General features: G+C 33.2%; 1 long non-coding RNA gene across 2 annotated transcripts; it reads right to left on the bottom strand.

Moving 5' to 3' along the window:
• Positions 1-10592: 10592 nt before the first annotated feature.
• Positions 10593-17284, bottom strand: LOC115226891. 2 transcript variants are annotated; one of them, XR_003883047.2, is made up of 4 exons: positions 17182-17284; positions 14933-14999; positions 12553-12597; positions 10593-10621 (listed from the first exon to the last, which is right to left on the bottom strand). It is a non-coding gene; the product is annotated as an uncharacterized LOC115226891 (long non-coding RNA). The 2 variants fall into 2 exon arrangements; XR_003883046.2 differs by lacking the exon at positions 12553-12597 and having other exon boundaries at positions 10605-10621.
• Between the last annotated feature and the right edge of the window lie 960 nt (positions 17285-18244).

Genomic DNA, 18244 nt, shown 5'->3' with positions numbered 1-18244 from the left:
ATATATAAAATACAAATATATATATATATATATATATATATATATAAAATACAAAATAATATATATATATATAAAAACAAATATATATAAAATACAAATATATATATATATAGAAGGAGCTTCCAGGACTAGGACTGTTTCATTCAAAAGAAATCATCAGGAAGTCCTGTAGAAGCTTCTTCTATACAATAAATTAACTTACTCTGCTATGTATTGAGTACCTTATTACTGTGGTTAACCCCGACTCAACCCGGGACCTACCATATATATATATATATATAAATAAATACAAATTATATATATATATATATTATATTATATATATATATATAAAATACAATATGTAATATATATATATATATATAAAATACATATATATATATATATATAAAATACAAATATATATATATTAATAATAAAAATATATATATATAAAAATACAAATATATACATATATATATATATATAAAATACAAATATATATATATATATATATATATAAAATACAAATAGATAATATATATATATATAAAATACAAATTATACATATATATATATATAAAATACAAATATATACATATATATATATATATATAAAATACAAATATATACATATATGTGATATGTCACAAATTACTCAGACTCGGCATAACAGGAAAAGTAGGTGAGTGGATACATGACTTCCTGAAGGACAGAAGCCAGATGGTTGCAGCCAATGGAGCCCTCTCGGGAAAGACACCAATAGCAAGCGGGGTGCCATAGGGCACAGTCTTGGGACCTTGCTGTTTTTGGTGGCGCTCTCTGACATGCCTTGGTAGCACAAACAACATCCCTCACTAGCTATGCTGATGACACAAAGGTAGCACAGGCAATCAAAAAACCCAGCTGATGCGACCTTTTACAACAAGATCTGGATGCCATATTCAAATGGGCTGAAGACAACAACATGCAATTTAATGCTGGTAATTTCAAGCCTTACAATATCAAGCTGTAAACACATATACATACAAAAATATACTGGTCCAGGAGGGATCGAAATCCCAGTATCGAAATCAATACGGGACCTGGGGATAGACATGAGTGACGATGCATCTTTTTCTTCACACATCGCGAAGGTGGCGACAATGTGCAGACGACTCACTGGCTGGATCCTGAGGACATTCCGGACAAGAGACTGCGAGACCATGTTGACACTATGGAGGACATTTGTCCTAAGCCGCCTGGACTACTGCTCCCAACTGTGGTCACCGCATAGTGTCAAACTAACCACAGAGCTTGAGACAATCCAAAGACATTTCACAAGAGGATTTCCACCATGAAGAAAAGAACTATTGGGAGAGGCTTAGGGAACTCAATTTGTACTCCTTGGAACGAAGACGAGAGAGATATGCAGTGATATACATATGGAAAATCTGGAGGACTAGCACCAAATTTTGGAATTGAGAGCTGTTCCAATCCCCGTACAGGACGTCACTGTGTGGTGCCAAAGGTCCCGTCTTCCACATCCAGGGTAAGGAGCAGATACTGTGATAGCCTGGGGTTCAGGGGCCCTCAGCTGTTCAACAAACTGCCAAGAAAACTGAGAGATCAACATGATGCGGATGTGGACATTTTCAAAAAAACATCTAGACAAGCTGCTTTCCGGGATCCCAGATGAACCCACTGCAAGGTACGAAGGTAACCTAAGGGCAGCAGCTACAAACTCTCTCTTAGATCAGTGGCCAGCCACGGCAAACTGGACTTAGAGAGGGTAGCAACAAGGGCGGTGCCCCAGCATGGCCTCAGCCGGATGGCTGAAACAAGTAAAAGAGTAAAAGAGTATATATATATATATATAAAATACCAATTATATATATATAAAATACAAATATATATATATAATAAAATACAAATATATACAATATATATATATTATATATATAAAATACAAATATATATATATATAAAATACAAATATATATATATATATATATATATATAATACAAATATATATATATATATATAAAATACAAAATATCATATATATATTATATATATATATATATATATATAAATATACAAATATATATATTTATATATATAAAATACAAATATATTATATATATATAATACAAATATATATATATATATATAAAATACAAATATATACATATATATATATATATAAAATACAAATATATATATTATATAATAAAATACAAATATATATATATATATATATATATATATAAAATACAAATATATATATATATATATATATATATATAAATACAAAATATATATATATATAAAATACAAATATATAATATATATATATATATATAAAATACAAATATATATATATATATATATATATATATATATAAAATACAAATATATATATAATATATAAAAATACAAATATATATATATATTAAAATACAAATATATAATATATATCTAAATATATATAATTATATTATATATAATATATATATATATATTATATATAAATACAAATATATATATATTATATATATAAATACAAATATATATATAGATATAAAATACAAATATATATATATATTATATATATATAAAAATACAAATATATATATATATATAAAATACCAATTATATTATATATATATATATAAAATACAAATAGATATATATATATATAAAATACAAAATATATATATATATATATATAAAAATACAATATATATATCTTATATAAAAATACAAATATATATATATATATATAAAATCCAAATATATATATATATATATATATAAATACAAATATATCTATATTATATATAAATACAAATATATATATATATATAAAAATACAAATATATATATATATATATATATAAATACAAATATATATATATGTATATATATATATGAAATCCAAATATATATATTATATATAATACAAGTATATATATATATATATATATAATACAAATATATAATATATATAATACAAATATATATATATATATATATATATATATAAATAACAAAATATAGATATATATATATATATAATAACATATATATATATATATATATAATATAAATATATATATATATATATATAACAAATATATATATATATATATAAATAAATATATATATATATAATATTAATATATATTATATATATATATTATAATACAAATATATATATATATATATAATACAAATATATATATATATATATACTACATATATATAATATATAATATATAATACAAATATATATATATATATATAATACAATATATATTATATATATAATACAATATATATATATATATATTAATACAAATATATATATATATAAACAATATATATATATATATATAATACAAATATATATATATAATATAATACAAATATAGATATATATATATATATAACTAATACAAATATATATATATATATATTAATACAAATATATATATATATATATAATACAAATATATATATATATATAACAAAATATATATATATATATAATACAAATATATATTATATAATATATATATATATAATATATAAACAAAATATATATATATATATTATAATACATAATCTATATATATTATTATATATATATAATACAAATATATATATATATATATATATATATATAAATACAAATATATATATATATATATATATATATATATATATAATACAAATATATATATATATATATATATATATATATAATACAAATATATATATATATATAATATATATATATATAATACAAATATATATATATATATATATATATATAATACAAATATATATATATATATATATATATATATATAATACAAATATATATATATATATATATATATATAATACAAATTATATATATATATATATATAATATATAATACATATATATATATATATATATATATAATACAAATATATATATATATATATTATATATAATACAAATATATATATATATATATATATAATATAATACAAATATTATATTATATTATTATTATAATACAAATATATATATATATATATATATATAAACAAATATATATATATATATATATAATACAAATATAATATATATATATATATATATCCAAAATAATATATATATATATATATTATATAAAATACAAATATATATATATAATATATATATATTATATAATACAAATATATATATTATATATTATATATAATAATACAAATATATATATATATATATATATATAATACAAATAATATATATATAATATATAATACAAATATATATATATAATACAAATATATATATATATAATACAATATATATATATATATATATATATTATATACACACACACCAATGAAAAGACAAAATTCTTTAACACGTCTTTAATAAAAAGTTACATGCGTTTTTGTGCCATCTGCATTTGCAACTCAATTTTATGCGAAAATTCTAAAAGAAATATGTTTGGTAAAATATGCGGTTTTAAGCATTGAAGAGGCAGGCTTGTATCAGTCATGGTATTGCATCGTGCGTTTATCGGACCTTGTTGTTATTAAAATATCGGGAGGATGCATCTGTTCGCTATATGCATATAAGTTGTGGAATGGTGAAATGATTCATCTCCGATCCTGACCGGATACATGATGTTGACAAGCCACAAAAATTATGAAACATCGATGAGTAGATGGGATTGAGAGTGAATTTTTTCGCTTGACCATCATGACTTTCAATCTTTTAATACTCGGTGCTTCGAGAGAGTATTCTCCACCATGCCAATTCGCAGCCTACTGGAAAATGCACGATGCATATGCCTTATGTACAGTTAATCTGTATGTAGCGTGCGTGCAGGCGTGTGTGTGTACGTGCGTGTGCACGTGTGTGTGTGTGTGCGTGCGTGCGTACATATATAGAATTGTATTAGCTTTTTACATTGGATGCTACAAGTGATATGGTGGAGATGATACGGACATTTGGTCGTTATTCTGTAGGGTCTGGCATCTGATGTGCAATTAAAATGCTAATGTCGCTGAAACATCAAACTCTGTACGATGCCAACTATGTACCGCCAACCTGTCTGTTTCACCTTTGCGGATCTTCTAATAAAAGACCTTATGTCGCTAGCATTAAAAAAACAACCACGTGACCTGAACTGACCAATGGAAGGTTAGAAACCATTAATTTCTTTTCATCTGCCTCCGTACATTTGATGACGTGTTTGTTTTCTAAGTCCACGAAACTTAGAAAGTAATGTGGAACTAAGTCAGATCGTTATTAAGCACACACACTTCGACGAAATTTCGACACAGTGATCATCAGTGGTACTGGTCGTACGAGGGGCCTTCAATAAGTAATGCCCCTGACCCACTTCCCATAGCAGTAGACCAACGAAACTTGGCACAGTTATTAGTCTTTTTCTACATAGGAACCACCCAGAGTTACGCATTTCTGCCATCGTTTGATGCAGCGCTGGAGACCGTTTTTGTAGAAGAACCCAGCTTGGTCCTCCAACCACGACGTGACTTTAGAAATCAAGACTACATCATCTGTGAAATGCTTTCCCTTCAAAAAAAACTTCATGGCTGGGAAGAGGTGAAAATCAGAGGGTGCAAGGTCAGGAGCGTAGGAGGAGTTCATAGCAGCACGCCTGTGCTTCTGATCTGGCGACACGCGAGTTGTGAACCGGAGCGTTGTCCTGCAGGAGGAGGATGCCTTTGCTGATCTTGCCCACCTCTTGATTTTGATAGCTTCTCATAATTTCCTCAAAAGTGAAGCATAATAGGCTCCTGTAATTGTGGTACCCTTTGCCAGGAAATCTGTCATCACTACTCCGTCCTGGTCCCAGAAGACTGAGCATGACCTTGCCAGCGGAGGGCTGCACCTTTGCCTTCTTTGGAGGAGGTGAGTCACGGTGCTTCCACTGCATTGACTCGACTTTGGTCTCTGAATCATAGTGATGGACCCAGGTTTCATCCTGTGTAATCAGTCTTTTGAAAAATTTTGACTCATCTTCTTGGCACATCTCCAAATTCATCCTCGAGCACTCAACGCATTCTTGCTTCTGGAAAGGTGTGAGCAACCTGGGAATCCATCTGGCAGACACCTTTTGCATATGCAAATGGTCATGAATGATAGTTTCCACAGACCCGGTACTAATCTTGACCTCATGGGCTATTTGGCGAATAGTTATGCATCGATCTTCCAAAATGGCAGCCTCAACTTGACGGACAGATGCCTCATCAATGGCAGAAGGGGGTGACCAGATCTGGGAGCTGTTTCCACAGAGTTCCGACCATGTTTGAATTCACGATGCCAGCGTTTTACAAGGTCATACGATGGGGCATCATCACCATAAGTTACTTTCATTTCATCAAAAGTCTCCTGTGGTGTGCGTCCTTTCAAATACAAAAACCGGATCACTGCTCGACACTCAACAGGCTCCATTTCACACTTGACTCAGTTCAAACACCTGTAAATCAGAAACCACAATTAGCTCAGAGCTGTAATTTGCCACTCAATCTATAGAGATATAAATAATTGCACATGCTTGATCAAACAACTGCAAGTGGGTCAGAGGCATTACTTATTGAACGTCCCTCGTAGATGTTGAAACCAAAGATGAGATGTAAATTTTTTCTCCGATGTTCTATAGCGCAGATGTGCTGGTATATAATCAATCCTTAAACGAGCTTTCAGTTAAACCAATGTAAGACAGTACGGTCGATGCTTTTTCTCTTTTCTAAGGTCACATAAATGATGCTAACAAGGGACATAACTCAATGATTCCATAATTAGTTATCTTCTCTTCGTTTTCCATTATTTTGAATGATTTTGTGATGATGCCACCAAATGAGTAATTTAAGTAGAAAACGTTGTGGAGTGGCCTGTTTAAAGAAAGGACTTATTTTGCTACGCAATTTATAAAGTTCTAGCAAGACACTGGCTTGAACAAGATGCAGTGGCTGTTAGATGCCAGTGGGTTTTGTTTTGTGTTTTAAGTTTTTTTTTAATGATAATCACTTTGAAGTAACGGTTTTAATAGTTTTACTCTCTGTGCAAAGAAATTGCTTATGCGATTACTCGTCGCTATATGTGTGTGTATGTCCTCACCCACATTTGGTGGGTGAGGAAACACACATTCACACACACTAACGCCATGGAGAGTGTGGCCAATATAAAGAAATTTCCACGACCGTCAGCTTGTACACGCCGAAGTTCAGCTTGCCTGGGGTGCTAGCAACCCTAGGGCCGGCCTTGGATATACATTTGTGATTATATTAATATTCAGACACGTATAATTCATGCTTCACTAGTCATTTACGAAATACACACAAACGGTGATTATTTCATTTTAGCTTATTGGACTGTATCTGAAAAATGAGAGGTAACACTTAACTTCAGACCAGAAAGGTTATCTCCATTGGACTGAAAAAAAAAAAAATCATTGAAATCTCGTTTAATTACCTTTACCCTAAACTGAACAGGTGACCTCAGCATCTCGATTCATCCGTGAACTTGCCCCATAATCTCGCAAGGAATTTGGGCACAGTATCAATCAATAATTTTGACTGAACAATTGGTGAAATACGTTCATCACCAACAGGAAACCAATGGTTCCAACTTTTTTTTTTTTTTACTAAAGTTTAGGGAAGGAGAGGTTAGTCAGTTTTATCGAGCCCAGAACTTAACTACTATTTCATTTCATTGACCTAATGTGCTGATTCAGTCAATCCTCTGCCTAATGAATGATGCGACTATGATGATGATGACGAAGATAACGACAATAATGGTTTCAAATGTTGGCACAAGGCCAGCAATTTTAGGAAGGGTAAATCAATTACATTGACCCCAGTGATAGTTATTTTATTGACCCTGAAAAGATGAAAGGCAAAGTTTACCTCGACAGAATATCTAAAGTCAGAATATAAAAGAACCTGAAGAAATGCTGCAAATCAATTTGCCAGCAATGCTAATAACTCAATCAGCTCACCACAACAACAACAACAACTATAAAGATAAACACCTACAAAAATCAGCATTGCTTGGAACTGCAAGAATTCTTGGCAGGGTTCTTGAAGCATGACCAGTAAACAAGTGTCACCTTTGTCTGCTGGCAGTGGACAGGTGACACCTTTGATCAGACTCAGTGAAATAAACTCTGAGCTTTCATCAAATAATAATAATAATAATAAGGATAACGATAATAATCTTTTGTTATAGACACAGGGCCTAACATTAAGGGAGAGGGTTAGTCGATTACATCGACCCCAGTACATAACTGGTACTTATTTCAGTGACCCTGGATGGAAGGGTGAAAGGCAAAGGTGGCCACCACCAGCATTTGAACTTGGACGAAATGCCAGGAAGCATTTTGCTTGGTGAGGTAACAATTCTGACAGATTGCCAATAATAATAATAATAATAATAATAATAACAATAATTTCTATGTAATCTCAATATTTAAAACAAACAATTTTCTTATCGTTTTTTAAACATTCTCTAGAACAACACTATGTACAAAACCAAATATATGGCACCCTAGGCATAACACCAACATGAACTTCCAACTTGTTGTCTCTTGAGGTCTCTGGGTGAGACTTGGAGCCAACTTGTACAAATGTAAAGCAAAAGACAAACATAAAATAATAATAATAACAATAATAATAAAATCCACAATTAACAGATTAAAAGATTTAATGGAACCAGGAAAAAGTCATGTGATCATCTTTGTCGCTCTTTCATGCATTCATTTATTTATACATACACACAATTATAAAAAGTATATATACATGTAGGTTATATATAGATATATATGATTTTTATTGCACATGTTATATACATACCCATACATATATACTTATATGCATACATACATACATATACATATCAGCAAAAATGCATATGCTCACGCAAGACACTGCTATATATTTTATATATACATAGAAACACATATATGCATATGCTATATATATGTATATACATATATATACACACACATACACAAATATATATATACACACACCTCTACACATACACACATCTATTCATGCATACATATTTATACATATACATCTATACATACATATATAAAAATATCATTTTAGTTATATATATATATATATATATATACATACATCTATACATACATATATACATATATACATGTATATATACATATATACATACATATATATATATACATCCATCATACATACATATATATCTATACATACATCTATCATATACATGTGTGTGTGTGTACATGTATCTGTGTATTATCATTATCACATACTTAATATATGTATATGCAGCATTTAAAGACATAGTGTTAAAAAACACAGTCTACATCAATGGTAGGCATAGCTATGCAACTTCAAAAGGACACACTTAGACGAAATACAGCAGGTATAAGCATTTAACAACTGACACACATTAAGTATGGCTTACTGATAATGTTATACATTATTGAGCTGTTTCAGATATATATATATGTAAGCACACATACACACACACACACACACACACACACACACATATATATATATGAATCATACAAATCAGCATTTGTCCTCTCATTCATCTCCCCTCACAACAATTGCACACTTTATTTATTATGCAGGACATAATCGAGTTTATGTGAGAGAATGCAATTTTTGAATAAAACCAAAAACATAGATATATACAAACACACACACACATATATATATTCACATGCATACATGAGTGAGAGAGACTGAGAGAGTGAGTATAACATTGACAGACATATTTTGAAGGCCTTCATACTAATCCAAGACTGCAGTTAACCAAGTAGGGGTCACATCTAAACTTCTTCTAACCCCTTCTTCTTCACATTGATAATGTAGCACCCACCTTCCCTTCTCTCCCTTGCACAACCAATTTGCATGTGTTAAAAATAATTAAAAATTTCACAGCTTCTTCAGATTTCAGACCATTTACACCGGACTGTTAGGCTGCTATATATATATATATATATATATATATATATATATATATATATATAAACATTCATATATATACACACATACACATACATATGTATATACATATAAATATATAAATACATATATATATGCATATATATGGAGTAGTTTACACGTGTAAGCATTGAAGTGTATAATATATGCCCTGTGGTAAAGAGCCTTTGTATATGGAAGGGTGTCTCTGCGTGTGTGTAGGTAACTTGTATTAAGTCCATACCATAGTTTCATGTGGATTCTCACTGGATGTATATTATAGGTGAACACTGAAGTATTCTATTTGCTTCTTTTATATTAACTCAAATAATTGAATGAAACTATATGGACATAGTTACCTAGTCTCATGCGCGCGCACACACACACACACACACGCACGTGCACACACACGCGCGTGCGCACACACACACAAATTTTAAAATTTTCTAATGTCATGATTTCTCTGAAGTTTTTTCCTGCTTCTTTCTGTCTTTTTTTTTTTTGACAAACGTGTAAAAATAAAATAATAATAATAACATTGGTAATGTTCAAATAAAAGTGTGTTTGTTTTTTTGCTTCAACTTTTTTTTACATATTTTTCTCCAGTTTCTTTTTTTTTTTGTTTGAATGAATTAATCTCTGAAAGAAGAAAAAGACAAAATATTGAAACATATTAACAATTAGGAAAAAGTAAAGAAATAATAATAATAATAATAATATCAATTTTTTTTTTGCCACAAGGGCAGCTTGGGGGAAGTGGGGATGAGTTGATTACATTGACCCCAGTGTTCAACTGGTACTTATTTTATCGACCCCAAAAGGATGAACGGCAAAGTCAGCCTCAGTGGAATTTTAACTCAGAACGTAGTGACAGGCAAAATACTGCTAAGCATTTCATCCAGCATACTAAAGACTCTGCCAGAGATGTAACCTGTTAATCATGTGCAAACAATTTCTTGCAACCTCTTTCTAGGGCCTAGTAAGGACAAAACGTCTTGCAAGCTCTTTCTAGGGCCCAGTAAGGACAAAATGTCTTGCAACTTCTTTCTAGGGCCCAGTAAGGACAAAACGTCTTGCAAGCTCTTTCTAGGGCCCAGTAAGGACAAAATGTCTTGCAACCTCTTTCTAGGGCCCAGTAAGGACAAAACATCTGTGCTATGTCATATGAATTGCAGAGAATTTCAAATCAAAAATGAGTTAACTTGGTTCCTGTGTCTTGAGTGCACATGCTTAGAATCAAATATACTCTGTTTCCACGTAGTAAGGGTTACCTATGTTACCTAGGTGACCAAATCAGCAGAAGAGATGGGTGTTTCAATAGTCAGGAAACTCTATAGAGTATTTGATAAAATTAATTTTATGGATGCCCTTACTGCTCATTATTCCTGTACTCACTTACATTTGTAGCCCTTCTCCCTCATCTTGTTTATGAACCAAATGATTCTTTTGTGCATCCATAGTTTAGAATGGAGGGACAGAAAAAAAAAGAAAACTTTTGTTGAGTAACAGGTGTCCTGAGCCTCTTCTATCAAAATTGTTTAGAAAATGGCACAAAAACAAGGAATATGGGTTGAACAAGGTTGGAAACAGGACAAAACATTTGTAGGTTTGAGAAAGAAGAAGAGGAAAATAACAAAAAATAAAAAGGCTGAAAAGAGAAAAAAGGGTTGTAAATAGGGGAAAAGAGAAATAGGGAACAAGGGGTTGAAGACAGAAATCATTTAGTAATTAAAAGAGGGTTTGTAGTTTAAAGATCATTACATATAGGGAGTTATATTTAAATGGGGTAGGGGTCAAATTTAAAGTACTGTATTTAAGGGATTACTTTTTTTTTTCCATACATAATCTTGTAATGTCCTGGACACATCATCAGGTATGTTCCCAAGGGTCATTAGGTGTGATAGGTCTTTCAACATCAGGCACCTTCACTCAGCTGACCCACCCAGGATTGATCAAACCCCACCTTGTATCCAATTAGCACTACCCTTGGTAACACTGCCCCTGCAAAGGTTCACACTTTCTGATCCACCTTGAGGCAACTTCCACTGCTTCCATAGCCAAACACATGGCTCCCTACCAACTGGCCCCTGTGATGGTAAACAAGCTGTAAAGCTCTGCAGATGGACTGGTCTACAAACCCCCTAGTATTCCCTACAATTTATAGAATTGTATTAAAAACATTGGGCTGAGTGGGTCCTAAAGAAAACATTACATTTAACAGGTTTTATTTATGCGATCACACTATTTACAAAGAGCCCTATATACCTCAGAATTAAGGTGCATGGCTTAGTGGTGTGCTCAGCAACTTGCAAGTTGATTTCATGAGCCAGTTGTTCCATTCATAGAATCAACTGATATTGATATAGTGTCCCAGCACCCAGCTGGAGCACTCCATCTGTTGCAACAACACATTATATTTAACAGGCTTCTAAAGAGTTGCATTTATAGAATCACAAAGCATAAACATTTAACAAGTCGTATTTATGGGGTTACAATTAAAGCAATATGTTTCAGGGTCCGTATATTTATATAACAATGGTTGGGGGTACAAGGGTACAAAAAATAGTTACATGTTCCAGATTTGGTCTTTTTATTTAGTGTCAGATTAGTCCGTGCTGGAATTACAAAATAGTTTCATCATTGTTTGTGGTTATTTAACAACAGAGCTAAATAATATGATGGGAAACTGGACAAATCTTTCAAAGGCATTTGGAGGTTAATGCTCTAAACTTTAGAAGGAGTTTCTTGGAAATATCTGAAAACCCTCTCAACATAACACATCAACAGAAATAATTACATTTACATACTAATATATATATATATATATATATATATATATATATCACAATATTTATCAAATATTTACAATTTTTGCACACACAACTAATTTCTTTTATATACCTACAATTATCTCTGCCTACACCCCACAAGCAGACATACCAAATGAACAGAAGGACCACTTTTATGATATTCTTCTACAGGCTATCTCAAAGACAAGTGACAATGATCTCATCTTTGTGGCTGGGGATTACAATGGGCATGTCAGGTGGCAGCCTGGTATCATCCATGGTGTACATGGGAGCATAGAATTGGTTTCTGAAACGAAGATGGAACAAGGCTACTGGAGCCCTGTGACACCAAATAACCTATTGATCTGCAACACCAACTTCAGGAAGCTGACCAGCCACCTGATAACCTACCAATCAGGTGGCAATGCTAGCCAGATTGATAACATTCTCACCAGGCAGTGGGATGCACGGTTATTCTTAAATGCAAAGACCCTCCCTGGTAAAGAATGTATCCCCCAGCATAGACTAGTCATTAGTGACTTTAGACTCAAGGCCAGAAGGATGCCAAGAAGAAGACCAATATGGAAAAGAAGGATTTGGAATTTTAAGGATCCTTTATGTGCTCAGAGATTTAGTGAGATCCTAATTGAGAAATTTGATGAGCGGGAGGAGGAGGGGCTACAAACTTGTGACATGGAGGGCAACTGGGACTTCCTGCAGGACAGCTTGTTGAGAGACACAGACCAAATCTGTAGTTTGTGCAAAGTCCTCTCCAGACCTAGAATAATATGGTGGTGGAACAATACTGTAGATGGGGCCATTAGAGCAGAGAAATAGAGTGGGTAGCAGAGAACTGTATCAGATAGCCAGAAGGGAAGCTAGGAGACAGCCAAAGATAAACCTCTGTATTTGGCTTTTGTTGACTTGAAGAAGCCTTTGACAGGATCCTCTGATCCCTTATCTGTTGGTCAATGTGGAAACCAGAGATAGACAAGTAGTTAGCGAGAGCAGTACAACCCTTGTACAGGGACAGTACCAGTAAGGCAAGGGGTGGTAACAAGTACAGCAAAGTATTAGAGTACAAGTAGGGGTTCACCAAGGAATGGTCCTCAGCCTCTTCTTGTTCATCATAGTCCTCCAGACAGAGGAATTTAAGACAAGTTGCCCCTGGGAGCTCCTCTATGCTGATGACCTTGCTCTTATACCCGAATCACTACCAGAACTAGAGAAGTTCCGGTATGAAAGCAAGGTCTAGAATCAAAGAGCCTTAGAGTTAACCTAGAAAAACCAGTCTTTGTAAATAGGAAGGCAAACAAATCACAAATCCCTTCAGGTAGATGGCCCTGCTCGATCTGTAGGATGTACCTTGTGTAAGCTTTGGACACATAAAAGGTGCAGCAATATCAGAGGAAGGTTAATAGAGAAACCAGCTTTTGTATGTGGAAAATGCACAGGTACAATAAATTCTGAAAATGTGCAGAAAATAGACTCCATCAACTGCCAGGGAGGCAAGCTAGAGGTGGTAATAGATAGCTTTTATCTAGGTGGTCAAGTTAGTAGTGGAGGTGAATGCTCCAAGTGTGTAGCTGTGAGAATAAGAATAGGATGGGCCAAGTTCAGAGAGCTCCTACATCTGCTGGCAACAAAGGGCCTCTCTCTCAGAGTGAAAGGCAGATTGTATAATGACTGTGTGCAAACAGCTATGCTACATGTCAGTGAAACATGGGCTATGACAGCCAAGGGACATGAGTAGGCTTGAAAGAAATGAAGCCAGTACGCTTTGCTGGATGTGCAATGTCAGTGTAAAGGTTTGAGAGAGTGTAAGCATCTTGAGAGAAAAATTAAGAAGAAGAGGCATCAGATGTAGTGTGCAAGAGAGATGATTGCAAGGGAGAGTAGGAGACCGCAGGATAGAGATGGTGTAAAGTGCCTGGCATACTCACAAGAGATGGAGATCAGAATATGAAAGGGACGGTTAAGTAAAGGAAGAGAGAGATATAGATAGTGGCAAGTGCCAGGCATACCCTTAAGGTTCAAAGGTCATAATATAAGCGGCAGGATATTGTGAAAATGCATGATTCGAGAGCACGTGGTTGGGGGGTGCGATTGGGGGGGGTGAGAGTGCAGATTCGGTATGTATATTTATATATATGAATCTTACCCATTTATATCCAGACTTTGTGTCTTTCTCTCGTTTCTAGTCTGAGCACTTTCATTAAGTTTTCCTCCTGAAAAGTATAAGTTCCAAAGTTTATAAATAATGGCACGCAAGATTTTGTGAATGTGTGTGTGTATATGCGTATGTGTGTTTAACACATGCATACAAATACAATATATATATATGTGTATGTACATATGTATATATATAAATATATATACGTCCACTCACACGTACATTAATATGTGTGCACACAAATGCTTTTCAAGTAAAATACAATACGTTTAGGTTAAAAATAAACATTTGCAGAGAAAAATGCAAAAAGGTTAATTTAAGGGCCCATTAAAGCATATAACAAAAAAAAACCAAGAACATATTAATGATAAGTGGAGCAGGACAGAGTTTTGTTTTTAAGTTAAACTGTGGGTTGATCGAGTAAGGAAATATTTAAAGATGGTTGAGGTATTTAAATAAGTTTAAAAACAAAATCAAGCATGGTTGTGTGGTAAGACATTTGCTTCCCAATCACAAGGTTCTGGGTTCAGTCCCAGTGTCTCCTACTATAGCCCCAGACCTTCCTGATCCATAGCTTCATAAGGCCAGTTTCCCAGTTTCTGAGGCATATATGTGTGTGTGTGTGTGTGTGATTGTGTGTGTATTCCACCCGTTTACCCACCCCATGGGTGGGGCGCTGAGCTGTTCCAGGATTACTCACTTTTGCCAGCTGATGAACTGGAGCAACATGTAAGGTTGTTTTGCTGAAGAACACAATACATCGCCCAGTCCAGGAATCGAAACCACAATCTTATGATCATGAGTGCACCACTCTAACCACTAAGCCACACGCCTACATAAACACACACACATACAAATAATACAAGCATGTATCTATATATGTGTGTCTTTTGGCTGTATTTGCTCCCATCACTATTTTACAAGCGGTGTTGGTACGGTTACGTCCCGTAACTGAGGGATTCGTCAAAAGAGTAAAAGGGTCGATTTGTTCCACTGAACACTTCAAAGCGATGCCACAGCATTGCCACAGTCTAATGGCTGAAACAAGTAAAAAATATATATTCTCCTCAGAGTTACCCCCCTTGCTACTTAAGCAGTTACCTCTCTTGCCTTACATCTCTCCACCAAAATCTGCAATCCAGTTGATTATATTTATTTTATTTTATTCTTTTGCAGTCATTAAACTGCGGTCATGCTGGAACACCGTCTTTAGTCGAACAAACAGGATTCATTCGTTGTAAGCCTCATTCTTATTCCATCGGATTTTTTGCCGAACCGCAACGTTACACCAACATCGGTTGTCAAGTGATGTTGGGGGACAAACAGACACACACACATATATATGCACAATGGGCTTCTTTCAGTTTCCGGCTACCAAATCCACTCAGAAGGCTTTGGTTGACCTGAGGCTATAGAAGACATTTGTGACTGAACCCGGAACCATGTGATTGGGAAGCAAGCTCCTTACCACACAGCCACGCCTTATATTTGTCAATTATTAACTCGTATCAGTTTATATAAAAGCTGTAGGCCCAGTTAGGGTGTGGCATAATTCCTTGTTAAAGGTTACTGATCTAAAAAATAACTGGACAATGAAGCCGGAATTTTCGGAAAAGAACTAAAGAAAACACATACACACACACACAGACGTATATAACAGGCTTCTTTCAGTTTCCATCTACCAAATCCACTCACAAGGATTTACTTGTCTAAACTAGAAGGCAACTGCCTTTTTGATCGATCTATCTGTCTGTCAGTCTATCTACACTTACATACAAGCACACACAAACACACATGCGCATACATGCACAAATGTTTGTGAGTGCATGGTGTGCATATGTGTATATGCATGTATATGCGCAGATGCAAGTGTGCATAAATATTTCCCTTTGCAGGTCTTCACTCTGTCACCATCAGGACAACAATGACATCATGTTTGCAAGGCTTTTGTAACTCAGCAGTTTCAACAGACAAAAATCAGTGCAATAAAGTTGGTGACAGGGAGAGCATCCGTCCACAGAACACCCACCTTCCCTAAGATGTTTCATACAAACCATGACAGCATGGAATAAAAAGGAAGTAAAAACATGGATAACAACAACAATGATGATGATGATAATGATGATGACAATGATGATATGAGAAACAATTTTATTTTCAGTCAATTAATCAGAGAAGAAGGAACAGAACCCATAACTTTCGCCATTTATTTTTACCACAGTTCAATTGAGACTTACCTTGAGCAACATCTCGCAAATAAAGACAAACTGCAGCAACAAGAGCGACTAGAATGAAAAAGAGAAAGAGAAATAATTAAGAAATAATTAAGGCAGGAATTAAAAATTTGATCAATCCTTGAACATTTAAAATGGTCACATCTGGCAAAAATAGTTTTAATGTTTTATGTTCCATCTGGCCAGCTGCAGCAGCCTCTGACACTTACCCTACAATATACAGTCACATCATTGAAGTCGGCAGGCTAGAAGATAATACATATAAACTGAAATGAATATGAATAAATGTGCATTTGATAGAGTAATCAGAATGCTGAAGGGTTGAACAATGTTGAAAGTTAAATGAACTCATTTAACACCAATTTTATCAACAAACAACACCAACATCTGCATTCTGCAACTTCTGTAGAACCAAGCAAATACACACACACATGTATCTGCATATATATTTTTTTGTGATCCCAACATCATTACCGTTTCCTTCTCTTCCCCTCAATTCTCCTTATTTCCTTCCCTTATAAGAGGAATGAACCCAACTGGAATCTACCCAGCATTCACTCTATATTGACTGATGATACAGTATGGACGGATATAGCTGGCATATACAGGTGCTTATACTTATCAAGTATTCACCCAGAATTTATTGTATTTATATATATATATATATATATATATATATATATATATATATAAATCCTTAAATCCTTAAAAATGTTTCAGCCCGGAGGCTGCGGCCATGCTGGGGCACCACCGCTGAATGAGCTACACTAATATGTGAATCCACCTCTGATACATGGCACTTGGTCAACAAGGAAGTTCGATGCCGCTGCCCGCATCTGTGTCTCCTGTCGTGAGGTAGGTTCATCTGGGACCCCCGACAAGAGATCCAGTTTAGTTTTAAAGAAACCCACATCCACACCATGCAAGTCTCTCAGGCATTTAGGGAGGATGTTGAAGAGCTGTAGTCCTCTGAAACCCAAGCTGTTGCAGTATCTGGTCCTGTATTTTCATGGTGATGTTGGAATCTTTGGCACCCTGCAGTGCGGTTGGGGTAACTTTGAATGCC

Source organism: Octopus sinensis, unplaced genomic scaffold (genome assembly GCF_006345805.1).
Source record: "Octopus sinensis unplaced genomic scaffold, ASM634580v1 Contig00331, whole genome shotgun sequence".
Classification (NCBI taxonomy): Eukaryota; Metazoa; Mollusca; class Cephalopoda; order Octopoda; family Octopodidae; genus Octopus; species Octopus sinensis.
The sequence above is the reverse complement of the archived record's forward strand: the minus strand, read 5'-3'. Positions and strand labels throughout refer to the sequence as shown.